The 12,877-nt window shown below is 33.2% G+C and overlaps 1 long non-coding RNA gene across 2 annotated transcripts; it reads right to left on the bottom strand.

The window, feature by feature from the left end:
- Positions 1 to 664: 664 nt before the first annotated feature.
- LOC143056441 (uncharacterized) lies at positions 665 to 12,877 on the bottom strand. 2 transcript variants are annotated; one of them, XR_012972343.1, is made up of 3 exons: positions 12,773 to 12,877; positions 11,259 to 11,454; positions 665 to 706 (listed from the first exon to the last, which is right to left on the bottom strand). It is a non-coding gene; the product is annotated as an uncharacterized LOC143056441 (long non-coding RNA). The 2 variants fall into 2 exon arrangements; XR_012972342.1 differs by lacking the exon at positions 665 to 706 and adding an exon at positions 10,616 to 10,705.

The following is a 12,877-nucleotide window of genomic DNA, read 5'->3' as shown; positions in this document are numbered from 1 at the left end:
TTAAGTAAGTATCTTGCACGCGGCATCCCTTTAATACATTATTGGAGTACGTTACTATAAATACATTTAAGGGGAGAAGTTTGTAAATTGAATGGATGGTTTGCTGTTTCATTGAAATATGTCTCATTGGCATTCATACCACATCTTCCTTTTTATATCATATCTCCTAGTATTCCGACTAACAGGCACTAGTTGGAAAACAAATAAAACATTGACAATACTATTTTTTGTTGATGCTACATACTAATTTTCGGCGATCTATTAGGTCCATCTTCCCCGGGCCCCCGAATATCATCTACCTAAATAGATTTATCACAGGGATTATATTTTAATTGAAAACATGACGGGTTCCACATAAAGCAGGATCTGTGAATCCTTCGCGAGCACATGAGATCACCTCCTATTTTAGGTAAGATTCGTTTTGCACATTTTTGTTACTTTTATTTTGTGGTTTGTATTGTGTTGTTTGTCTTTTAATTTTCGACATATGCGTTTGCATATCAATTTTGGTATCTTTTCGTCTCTCTTTTGCAATAGGATAACGTAATTTTTCAAATAAATAGCATTGATGTTTTACTTTTATTAACATCTATATTGCGTGATCATCTTTAATATGAATAAAACAAAAAAAAACACATATAGTTTTTACAACAACTAACGCCATCCGTTCCTCACTTTTCCACAGTTTCTAAGTATGTCAGCATTTCTGAAAAAGAAAATTACAATTTGAGATGGAAGTTATTCAAACTCTGCGATTTCCCTCCCTCTGAACAAAATCATCTCAGAAATGATACAACAGGCATAGGTATAACTATAAGTATTAATAAAGGCATTCTTGCGGTTGGAGTTTTCCTGTTATATCATTTGTCATGTTCTGTTGAACATGTTTTAAATAATAATACATATGTGAAAATAAATACGGTATATTAACATGTATGGTCACGTGGAATGTGTTTTATGAATTTCATGTGTTAAAAAATATTCCTCCTTTGCATTTTTTGTATGATAATATATGAGAGTTTAAGAACATAAAGAGTTTGGAGAAATTACATAAAAACATGTGGTGCACCCAAAATAACCCGCGTAATATGTTACTTTAAAATGTGCACCACATTTTTTATGTTATTTCGAATAGACAGAAAAAAATGTATAGTCGTTCCTTGTGATATAATTCTAAATTTCATTTTAAGCCGTAGATAATGAAAAACGGTGATTACGTCACAAGCACATGACAAAATTAGGTCTATGAGCTTATAGACAAAGCAATCTATCCAATCAAAAGACGGGTTACGTCCACAATTAAATGTTGATGTTCTTATCTATACATATCACCGAGACAGAAAAATTAAACAAACGACAAAAGTCGTAGATCAGCGGTCTTCATCAATAGACAATTGTTTATAAAAGATTTCAAATTTGAAGCAAATCCGAATTTAAAACAAAAGAATTAGTAGAACAGGAGATGTCTGATACAGAAATACTTAAATTTAGACTTTTTTGTGGCAAATAAAGGCAACAGCAGTATACCGCTGTTCGAAATTCATAAATCGATAGAGAGAAAACAAATCCGAGTTACAAACTAAAACTGAGGGAAACGCATCAAATATGAGAGAACTACGACACAACAGAGACTCAACATTAAATCCACCAGGTTCAGTCCACCATTTTCTACATTTGAAAATGCCTGTACCAAGTCAGGAATATGACAGTTCTTGTCCATTCGTTTTTGATGCGTTTTGTTATTTGATTTTGCCATGTGATTATGGACTTTCCGAATTGATTTTCCTCTGAGTTCAGTATTTTTGTGATTTTACTTTTTAAAATGTAACACAAACAAAAACTAACTATCATATAACAATGGCCATTTCCCTGACTTGGAACAGGGCATTTGAGATAAAAATGGTGGATTGAACGTGGTTTTCTTGCATGCAAAACCTCCCGCTTTAATGGCAATGCAAAGATCGATAACTTACCTTTTTTAGTTAACTCGCGATCATTATTGGTGTCACATAGTTTAATAGTCTCTCTCGCCTTCTCCATTGGTGTCTTGCCGTCTTTTGGTTTTGTATATGGAACCAATTCTGAAGCAGATAGCTTGCCGTTCCTATCATCATCAGCTAGCAGATACAAATAGTTGAGCGTACTTTCATGACTTCTTCTCGTGAGAAGCTGTATAACAAATACATATACAAATGATCATTTTTAAATGTATGAAAAACACATATCATAATACGAAAAAGCAAACATTTATGTTAAAAATATTAATTTCAATTTATTCTGGAAAATTTAGGTAAAAAATCATTTCTTATGTGCCAATATTTTTACAAGTGATTTTTACAAATTTTGGCAATTGAAAAAAACAATTTTGTGTATGCTTAATGTAAACATATTCGAAACACAAAAGATTAACTCAAAACCAAAGAAACACGTTTTGTATGTTTGTAATTGAACCTGAAGAGAAACATTTAATTCAGGATATAAACTCAATCGTCTATAAAGTATCAAACTAAAATCTACAACCTTCTTGCTATCAAATTGCCTTCATTGTTGTAGTAACGATCGGTCGTGTAGCCTCGATTCCATAGATAATCACAAAACCAGTAGAAGAGCCATTAGAATTCTAGAAAACTACACACTATTTAGACTCATTGTCTTTAAACTGCTAGTTTAACAGTTCTCGAGAAACAGAAAATATTTTTAATTAACACTCCATAAGAATGTGCGCCCGAAGTAACCAATATATCCACACCCGTTTAAACATTTCATAGAGCACCACTTGTGTTAAAAATTGACCAAATGCTCATAGCAGAAGACCTTTTTTATAATTTGTGTATCATTCCTGCATATGGATTTCATCAATGTTTTGTTTTAATCGACAGTCATTACGCTTATCTTATGTTCGTTTGAACTTATAAAAGTAAATCACATTTAAAAATAACAAGCATGTTAAGAAGACAACATTACAACGTACTGCGAATACTGGAAATTATTTTTGTTTTATTCGTTTGTTAAACGTCTCATTGGGAAAAAAGAGGCAGAAGGTATCAAGCGGCCATTTAACACTCGCAAGTTCATACAGACTGACAATGCCATGGCAAATAACGACAAAACAACGAAAATACAAACTACAGTACACAAAACACAACATAAAAAACTAGAAACTGAGCATTTTCCTATCATAATCGAAATAATTCGTTCATAGGATACTCTTTGTTCATTTTTAATAAAACTGAGAATGGAAACGGGGAAACATGGATGTGCGTAAATTTTATAGCTTTCATCATGTTACACCTCGCTAAAGATGTTGACAAACACAGTGCCTACTAATGATCACAAATGTAAAATGTGCATAGTGTATGATGGGAAAGAATCATTTATTAATCAAGCCGGTATAAACATACGACGATTATTATTAAAACGTGTGTAAGAGTATGATATTGATAGCTCAATAGCAAGTAATTATTTATGGCTTGAAAAAAACTAATCGTTCAATGTAATACAGACAGATTTATTTCACAGTTGGTGTTTTGTATAAAAAAGTAGGCTAATTAGCAAGTTGGAAAATAACGTACTTTTGCCGGAAAGTATGCGTTTCGCATCTCTTTGCTGAAATGGAAAAGCTGCTTTCTGACATGTGCGTTCTTACGTGTACTTATTAGTTTTTTTTAGAGGGCCCCTCGAAGCGATCTAAGATTGAGAGCACGGACTTGTCGTTAGAAACATACGTAAAACGGTGCACTTCAATGAATGAACCACCTTAAGGTTGATTGAAAAATAATGAAATCTGCGCTTTAAGATATTTGATATGTTTATCCTGTCCTCTTTGTTTACTATTTAATTCGTTGGTTTTGGGGTAGCGTACTCTCCTTCAGTAGGGACCAAGTACTTAAAAATTGGTATTTAGTGCTTTTCCGCTTAGCACACAGTATTTAGGACTACTCGGCACGGAATCACAATAACGTATCCAGTTTAAAATCCGGCTCAAATTGACGGTCTTTTACAAGACAGGGGTTGTATTCATATCAGCTGGACGTTAAACAACCCTCTGTCATCATCGCTAACCAGATATTTTAGTTGCATATAGTGTATGCAACCCACTAACCAATACCATACATAGTGTACTTCTACTAGTATTTGGAACTTGACCAGCAACGTTACATTCAAATAATTATCTTTTATATAACTTTTAATAAATATCTGTTAACTCAATAGCTATTAAGGAATGGGTTTGGCTGATTTCTCCTTCCAGACATTTCTCGGGAGTAAAATGTGTACTTATTTTGTTAACTGTCTAATATTTAGACATTCAACATTTTATACATGGCTAAATGATACAATTTCACTAAATATTTATCTCTTATATGGATAATTCAATTATTTTCTCAGATGTGCAGAGAACTTGTTAAAGATCTCCTGGTGCTCATGATAAATGTCAGCTACACACAAGGGGCGTATATTGTTGAAGTTCCAGGCGGGCCAACGTTTTTATTGCTACCAGAGAGCTCTGACGATACTTTCGATCCTACGGGGATTATGATGCGTAAGTTAACTGAATATTTGTAAAAGGAGATCCTTAGAGTTTGCATTAAAATCGTTGCATTTCGTACAGTGAATGGATATAGTGTTATTTATCAGTGATTCCGTTCTTTAGCGATATTCGCTACTTAGTTATTTACGCCATTCACTGGTGCAAACTCTATTATCGGCTTTCGTCGCGACAAATGAAATAGGTAACACAGAATGAAATCTAATGTACACGATTTCAACATCAATTAGTTTGCGATGGCAATCGGAAACGCAGACAGACAGACATCTGCTGTAAACGATCGAAAAAATAATTATATTGCGATGTCAACCGTAAACGCAAATAGACATTTGCTGTACACGATTGTTTAAGAGCAATCGGTAACGCATATCCTCAATTTGCGGCAGTAAAACGACTGATAGACGTCCGCAAAGCTCAGTTCAAACACTATACAGTATCTCTTATTTTTATGCTTCGTGAAAGTATATATGTCGTAATATCTAAAAATATATCAAAGGGTTTATTCAAACTATAATGATTTGTCGAGAACTAACTAAAAATGCTATGGAAAAAAACGAGAAACTACCAACAGACAAACAACAGTTTACAGAACATACTGTTTGTACTAACTGGGGTAATTCACATCATTGACAACAGTTTACAAAACATACTGTTTGTACTAACTGGGGTAATTTACATCATTGACAACAGTTTACAAAACATACTGTTTGTACTAACTGGGGGATTCCCATCATTACAAAACATACTGTTTGTACTAACTGGGGGATTCCCATCATTACAAAACATACTGTTTGTACTAACTGGGGGATTCCCATCATTACAAAACATACTGTTTGTACTAACTGGGGTGATTCCCATCATTGAAAACAGTTTACAAAACATACTGTTTGTACTAACTTGGGTGATTCACATCATTGACAACAGTTTACAAAACAAACTGTTTGTACTAACTTGGGGGATTCCCATCATTACAAAGCATACTGTTTGTATTAACTGGGGGGATTCCCATCATTACAAAACGTACTGTTTGTACTAACTGGGGGGATTCCCATCATTACAAAACATACTGTTTGTACTTACTAGGGGGATTCCCATCATTACAAAACATACTGTTTGTACTAACTGGGGTGATTCCCATCATTGATGCTTTACAAAACATACTGTTTGTACTAACTGGGATGATTCACATCATTGACAACAGTTTACAAAACATACTGTTTGTACTAACTGGGGTGATTCCCATCATTTATGCTATAAATCGAGGACTTGTTTTCCAATCCATTCATCTCATTGTCTTGATTGATCAAAGAATTAATGTCATGATGATACTGTTGAAAATAAATCACAGTGTTTCGTATTTTATAGATAATATCGATACGATTCTTTGAAGCAAGAGTAAAATATTTCTTTTTTGATCTGTATTATTCATATTAGGCATTACATGTATACATAAGCTTGTGTCTACTTGTACTGTTTATATCGTTGCTATACGAAATATTACTATGAAGTACAGTAGCCAATATTACAGTGTAGGCCGGAATGATTTCTTATCGGCAGGCTATAGATATACATTTGTAGATGCAATGGTCTTTTCTATCGTTTCAATGTGTTTTAGTGTTGCTATATCATAGACGTATATTCTTCACATTCATCTATTGTGTTTCACGTTGTTATCGACCTTACTATTAGAAATACGATTGCAAATATTTGTTAACATGTGGATATCTGGTATATTTTGTTTTCTTTATGTGTAAATTATATAGTTTTTAGAATTATTTATTTTTTTCAGTATTGCTTTTTTTTTATTTTTTAGGGGGGTTGGGGGGGGGGTACTTGTTTGATAATTTTTGTTTATTTCTAATGGTCTTTGCTTTGTTTTTTCATTTTGGTTTTCTTGTGTAACACTTGCTAGCATTCGATATAGATTTACTCAGTCACTTTGTAACTATTATAGTAACGATGTAGTTATATGATATATAAGTAGTTATCTTTGGTACAATATAAAGCAGTATGTTTTGTCCTTTACAGATTTAATGAGAACGACAGATCACTGGTACATGCAACTTCTGTTAGATTTTATCCAATTTTATCCAGTATTTTAGAAGATTAAGCGTTTCACATGTCAAAATTCGTTTATTATCAAAGACCAAATGCTGTCTTCTTGTTCTTAATCTTAAGTAGAGGTGTGTTGTAAACTTTTTTCGTTGTCAATGGTTTTCTGCAGTGACGTTGTCATTTTATCTCGAGTTTCAATGTGACCTTGGTATCTTCTGCCTCTTTTCGTTACTTCTATGTATGCCCCTACCACGGCGGACAGTCCGTCCCGTCCGTCCGTAACATCCGCAGGTCCCTAGGACGTCCCGATTTTAAGTTTACCTCAACCACATACCATGATACTTTTACACAATGCTTATTATCTCAAAACTCTGATCAAGTATGAATTTGGATGGCGTCACTTATACCGTTCGTGAGTTATGTCCCTTTATTCCTTGATCACACGTTATATGCACGCGGGAGCATCATCTGAGTCCCATGGACACATTCTTTATTTAATTTTTATTTTCTTCTATAGTTATTACATTGTTGTCTTATGAATTATAATCTTTTTATCTTTCTCATGTTTCTGATATTCCAGTTGTTACAGCGATGGCATTTCTAGCTGCAGTTAGATGTACTACGACGACAACGTTGTTGACGACGGCTTCAACGACAGCAAGTAAAACTTCTACTGTTACTACAACAACTACTACCATGACTAGTACCAGTACACCCTCGACGAATATTGTAACAACACAACAACCAACAACATTAGAACCACCTGTACCTAATTAGAAGTGCTGCTCCTTTGGACTTGTAAGGTTATTTGGTCTCCTTTACCATGTCGCCATTAAATATACCATTAGTACATGTATTTTTTTATATATCTCTTATCAGCAGTGTATGTTTCTTTAATCCAAAAAATAAACAATATTGATAAATGTTATTGAAAAATGTACAAGAATTTTGTAGATAAAACTAAAAGTACGTTATCAAATCTCATTTTAATATCAAAGTCGAATAGGATCTGTAAAACTATAACCTGCCTTAAAACTGCGTTTTATGTTTGGGAGCAATTATAGTATTTGTTACATTTCAATGAAAAATGAAAAAAATTGCGCCACAATACAGCCTTTCTGTGTTGAACCGGCGTAAAATAAACATCAATCAATCAATCAATTAATCAATCAATCAATCAATTAATCTTCTAATTGAGATATATGTAAGGGACAGGGTTGAATTAAATTTTCCGCGAGTATTTTATCCCAACACATGTCTTAAGCCATAAGATTGTCTAGACTATGACTGATTTAAGATTGTATCTCTTGTAGTTCCAGTTGTTGAACTAAAAACCGTATATTGTCATTCGATGGAGTTTTGTTCGAGTATGAGTGTATTCCAGGTATTGTCTGGTTGATATAGACATTTATACCATTTTCGCTCTTCCAGTTTTGTAAAATATAGTTCTGAACCGACCATTATTGCAGCTTTCTAGTAGAACGGCAAGGTATAAAGGAGATCTTTTATTTTGAGTGTGTTCCCGATCTTATATATTTATAAACTGATTAAAAGGAAGTGAATTAAGATGACGGGCGCCACCTTGCTTTTACATCCAAGATAATAGACAGAAGTAAGTTTATTTATGCTCGTCTGTATGTAGATTAAAGTATATTTACAGTTCGAACGAAGAGCACTTTGCAGTTGGCGATTATTTATAACTAGTTATAGTAAATTTACTATTTTGTAGAATGGTATTAAAGCAAAACAGACTAATATTAATGTTATAATTTTTTATATATTACAGGTCAAAAAGTTGATGAATTCATTAAAACATTATGAACATATGTATACATGTACGGTTCTAGCTGACTACAATAGAGGACTAAAAATTTAACGCACTGGAAGGCTATACTTAATTGTTTTTCTCTAATTCTATGGAAATATATCCCTTTCCGAACCCATTGTATAAACAAGAATGTGTCCATAGTACACGGATGCCCCACTCGCACTATCATTTTCTATGTTCAGTGGACCGTGAAATTGGGGTCAAAATTATAATTTGAAATTATAATTAGAAAGATCATATCATAGGGAACATGTGTATTAAGTTTCAAGTTGATGTAACTTTAACTTCATCAAAAACTACCTTGACCAAAAACTTTAACCTGAACTTCGCACTATCATTTTCTATGTTCAGTGGACCATGAAATTGGGGTCAAAACTATAAATTGGCATTAAAATTAGAAAGATCATATCATAGGGAACATGTGTACTAAGTTTCAAGTTGATTGGACTTCAACTTCTTCAAAAACTACCTTGACCAAACACTTTAACCTGAAGCGAACGGACGCACAGACGGACGGACGAACGGAGGCACAGACCAGAAAACATAATGCCCCTCTACTATCGTAGGTGGGGCATAAACACATTAATCAATGTGTGATTTGCAGTGATCTCAGAAGATAATTGGTTGAGTTTAAGGGTCATAACCTTTCTCAGCTCACTGAATGAATCAAAATGTTCTAACAGGTGTTAATGAAATTGACAACTTTGTGGAAAGTGGAAGGCACTCGAAGGGGATTTTAGTTTAGAAAAAAATAGAAAAATATATCTTTTAATCATTACAGAAACAGATTATTACATAGTTACGCGTGGATAATCAAATCTCGATAGTTAAATTATAAATTTTAAAGTCCTCGCCGCGGCTCTGTCTCGATTGGATAAATCCGATAATCCACTGGTACCAATGTAATAATCTATAGTTATACAATGAAATTCTGTACGGTTATTAACGAAGAAAATGACGGGTTGCTACTAAAAGTGGAACATATCAGTGGTCCATAACGGTCAACCAAATCATTTTTGTGTCCATTGATAGAGAAGTAAAAGTCACCATGAGTCTAGGTAAAGCTGGTTATATTTAAATGTGATACCGGTAGTAAAACGTACTTTGTAAACCGAACTTAGTTCTTTTGTAATTATGTTAACGGTGTTATTTTGAGTAGGGATGATTTAAAGCTTGGTTTATTTTATAGACCCATGTCTGTTGTTCACAGTGTTATTTGAGTCGGGTCGATTTAAAGCTTGGTATATTTCATAGACCCATGTCTGTTGTTGAAGATTGTATGTTGATGCCTGGATGTCTTAAATGTCTAATTTGTGTACGTCGTTTGTTTTTAATTGGAATAAAGATGCGGGAGATACACAATTAGACATTCAAAACTCACTAGTAAACATATACATCATATACTGAAAACACCATGGAAAAAAAAAGACGAAGAACAGACAACTCCATAAACCATTATATAGACAAAAAAGACTGGCCAACAAAAACCAACTCAACGATTGGGGTGATCTTATGTGCTCAGGAAGGGAAAGTAGATCATGGTTCATCAGTAGCACACGTCGTGCACGCGGCATCTCTTTTTATACATTAACGTTCGTCTTGTATTACAATAAATACATTGAAGGGAAGATGATTGTTAGATGAATGTTTGTACGTTTCCTTGTATTGGGTTGCTATTTCATTGAAGTATATGTCTTATTGGCAATCATACCACATATTCTTTTTTCATATCATATCTCATTGACTTTGTACTCCGACTTACGAGCATTCATTTGAAAAATTAAAAACAGTGACAATAATATTTTTTGCTAATGCTACATAATTCATTTTCGTCGATCTATCACGTCCTTCTTTTCCCCGAATGTCATCTAGCGAGTCAGATTTATCATCTGTACTTAAATGAGCAACACGACGGGTCGCACATGTGAAGCAAGATCTGTGTATACTTTGGGAGCACCTGAGGTCACCTCCGGTTTTGATGGGGTTTGTGTTGCTCAGTCTTTAGTTTTTTATTTTGTGGTTTGTATGGTGTTGTTTGTCTTTTGGTCATTTTTCTTTATTGTTCATGGCATTGTCAGTTTATTTTCGTTTGAATATCCCTTTGGTATCGTTTCGCCTCTCTTTTACAATTGAATAACTTTTTGCAATTAGTAGCATTGATGTTTATAATTTAATAAACACCTGTGTTGTGTTATCAACTTTAATATGAAATAAAAATCAATAACTAACGTCGTTCGTTCCTCAATTTTCCAAACTATTCAAGAATGTCAGCATTTCTGAAAAAGAAAATTTTAAATAAGAGGTAGAAGTTATTCAAACTATCTGTTTTCCCTCTCTCTAAACAAAATCATCTCAGAAATGATACAATAGGCATAGGTATTACTATATGTATTTATGTATGCATTGTTCGGAGACTTTCTGTGGTATCATTTGTCAAGACTTGTATATTTACATGTATGTAAAGTGTACATTCTTCAAAAATTTGGTGACTTGATACATTGTGTGCTAACATTCTTTTAAAGTCACGTGGAAGGGGTTCTTTTTTATGAATTTCATGAGTTACACACATTTCCTCCTTTGCATATCTTTTTTATTATGATAATTATATATGATAAAAAGAGATATTGGATACATATAACTGAGACAGCAAATAAACGGCACAAGTCAATAGGTAAACGGTCTTCAACAATATACACTTGTTTATACAAAATGTCAAATTTTAAGCAAATCCGAATTAACACAAATTAAAGTATTATCAGTATGGGAGATTCCTAAAAAAAAACAACTTAAATTTTACAACTTTGTTTGTGTCAAAGATCGATTAATTACCTGTTTTGCTCAATTCGCCATCACCATTGGTATCACAGAGTTGAACAGTCTCTCTGGCCTTCTCTATTGGTGTCTTTCCGTCTTTTGGTTTTGTATATTGAGCCAATTCTGAAGCTGATAAAAGGCCATTCCTATTATTATCAGCTATCCTATACAAAAAGTTGAGTGTATTTTCATGACTTCTTCTCATGAGGAGCTGTAAAATAATACAAATACAAATGTGATAATTTTTTAAATATATGAAAAACACATAAAATAATAAGAATAAAAGGCAAACATTAATTTTGAAAACATTATTGTCGTTTTCTTCTGGCAAAATTAGGTCAAAATTTATTTTTGGTGGTGCTAATATTTTAAATTGATTTTGGCAGATTTGGGCAGATGAAAAGACAATTTCTTATATGCTTTATGTAAACCTATTTGCAACCAAAGATAGTCAAATCCCAAGAAACACAATTTGTAGGTTCGTACTTGAAACTCAGGAGGAACATTTAATTCTGATATAAATTTTCCTTCGTCTCTAATATCAAACTAAAATCTACAACCCCCATTCTATCAACTTGTCTTCATTGTTGTAGTAACGATCTGTCATGTAGCCTCGATTCCATAGATAATCACAAAACCAGTAGAAAAGCCATTAGAATTCTAGAAAACTACATTCTATTAGGACTCATTGTCTTTAAACTGCTTGTTCAATAGTTCTCGAGAAATATATTTTTCAGAATAACACTCAATAAAAAATTGGCGCCCGAAATAATCAATTATATCCACACCCATTGAAACAGTTCCTAGAACACCACTCGTGTTTAAGCTCGCACAAATGCTCATCGCAGGAGACCTTTTTTATAATTTGTGAATCATTCCTGCATTTGCATTTCATTATAATTTGTTTAATCGACAACGCTTAATTATCTTATGTTCGTTTGAACTTATCAAAGAAAATAACGTTTCAAGATAACAAATGTTAAGAAGACAACATTACAATGAAAACTGCAAATATAAGGTATTGGACTTAATACATGAACTAAGTATTCATTTAGTAGATAATAACAAACAAAAACAACTACAAATTTTATTTCATTGACAATGTATAGTTTTACGACCTTTCAAATTGAAAAAAAAGGAAGAAGAATCTGCTCTGGCTGCCAAATCTCGCAAAGAACTACTTTTTTATTTATCAATTCAGCAAATAAGACATATTTTCTACTATACATCACCATTCCATTAATCAAGAAATCAGATAAATCTAAAACGATAAACTACAACAAAATCTGTTGAAGGTGCGTTTTGTGCTTATAGATCTGTAAGTTTTCGTTATAGTTCAGATCGAGTGCTTGGTTTTTTATGTGTGTAACTAAACGATCCATATTTTGAGTGTATAATTATTTCCATATCTGATATTTTTTGGCAAATCAAGTTACTAATTGATCGATTAGTAATGTTTGTGTGTCACATTCAAATCTGTTAGTGGTCAATATATGACCGATCTGTCGTGTGTTATATATGCTACTTACCGATCTTTTATTTGACGACATGTTACCCAAAATATCGTCCAGTAGGCAGTGTCCCACTATCACAAGTGCCGCCAAAACTAAAAGTGTTTTCATTTTCTGGAAATA

The sequence above is a fragment of the Mytilus galloprovincialis genome, chromosome 13 (assembly GCF_965363235.1).
Source record: "Mytilus galloprovincialis chromosome 13, xbMytGall1.hap1.1, whole genome shotgun sequence".
Taxonomy (NCBI): domain Eukaryota; kingdom Metazoa; phylum Mollusca; class Bivalvia; order Mytilida; family Mytilidae; genus Mytilus; species Mytilus galloprovincialis.
The sequence above is the reverse complement of the archived record's forward strand: the minus strand, read 5'-3'. Positions and strand labels throughout refer to the sequence as shown.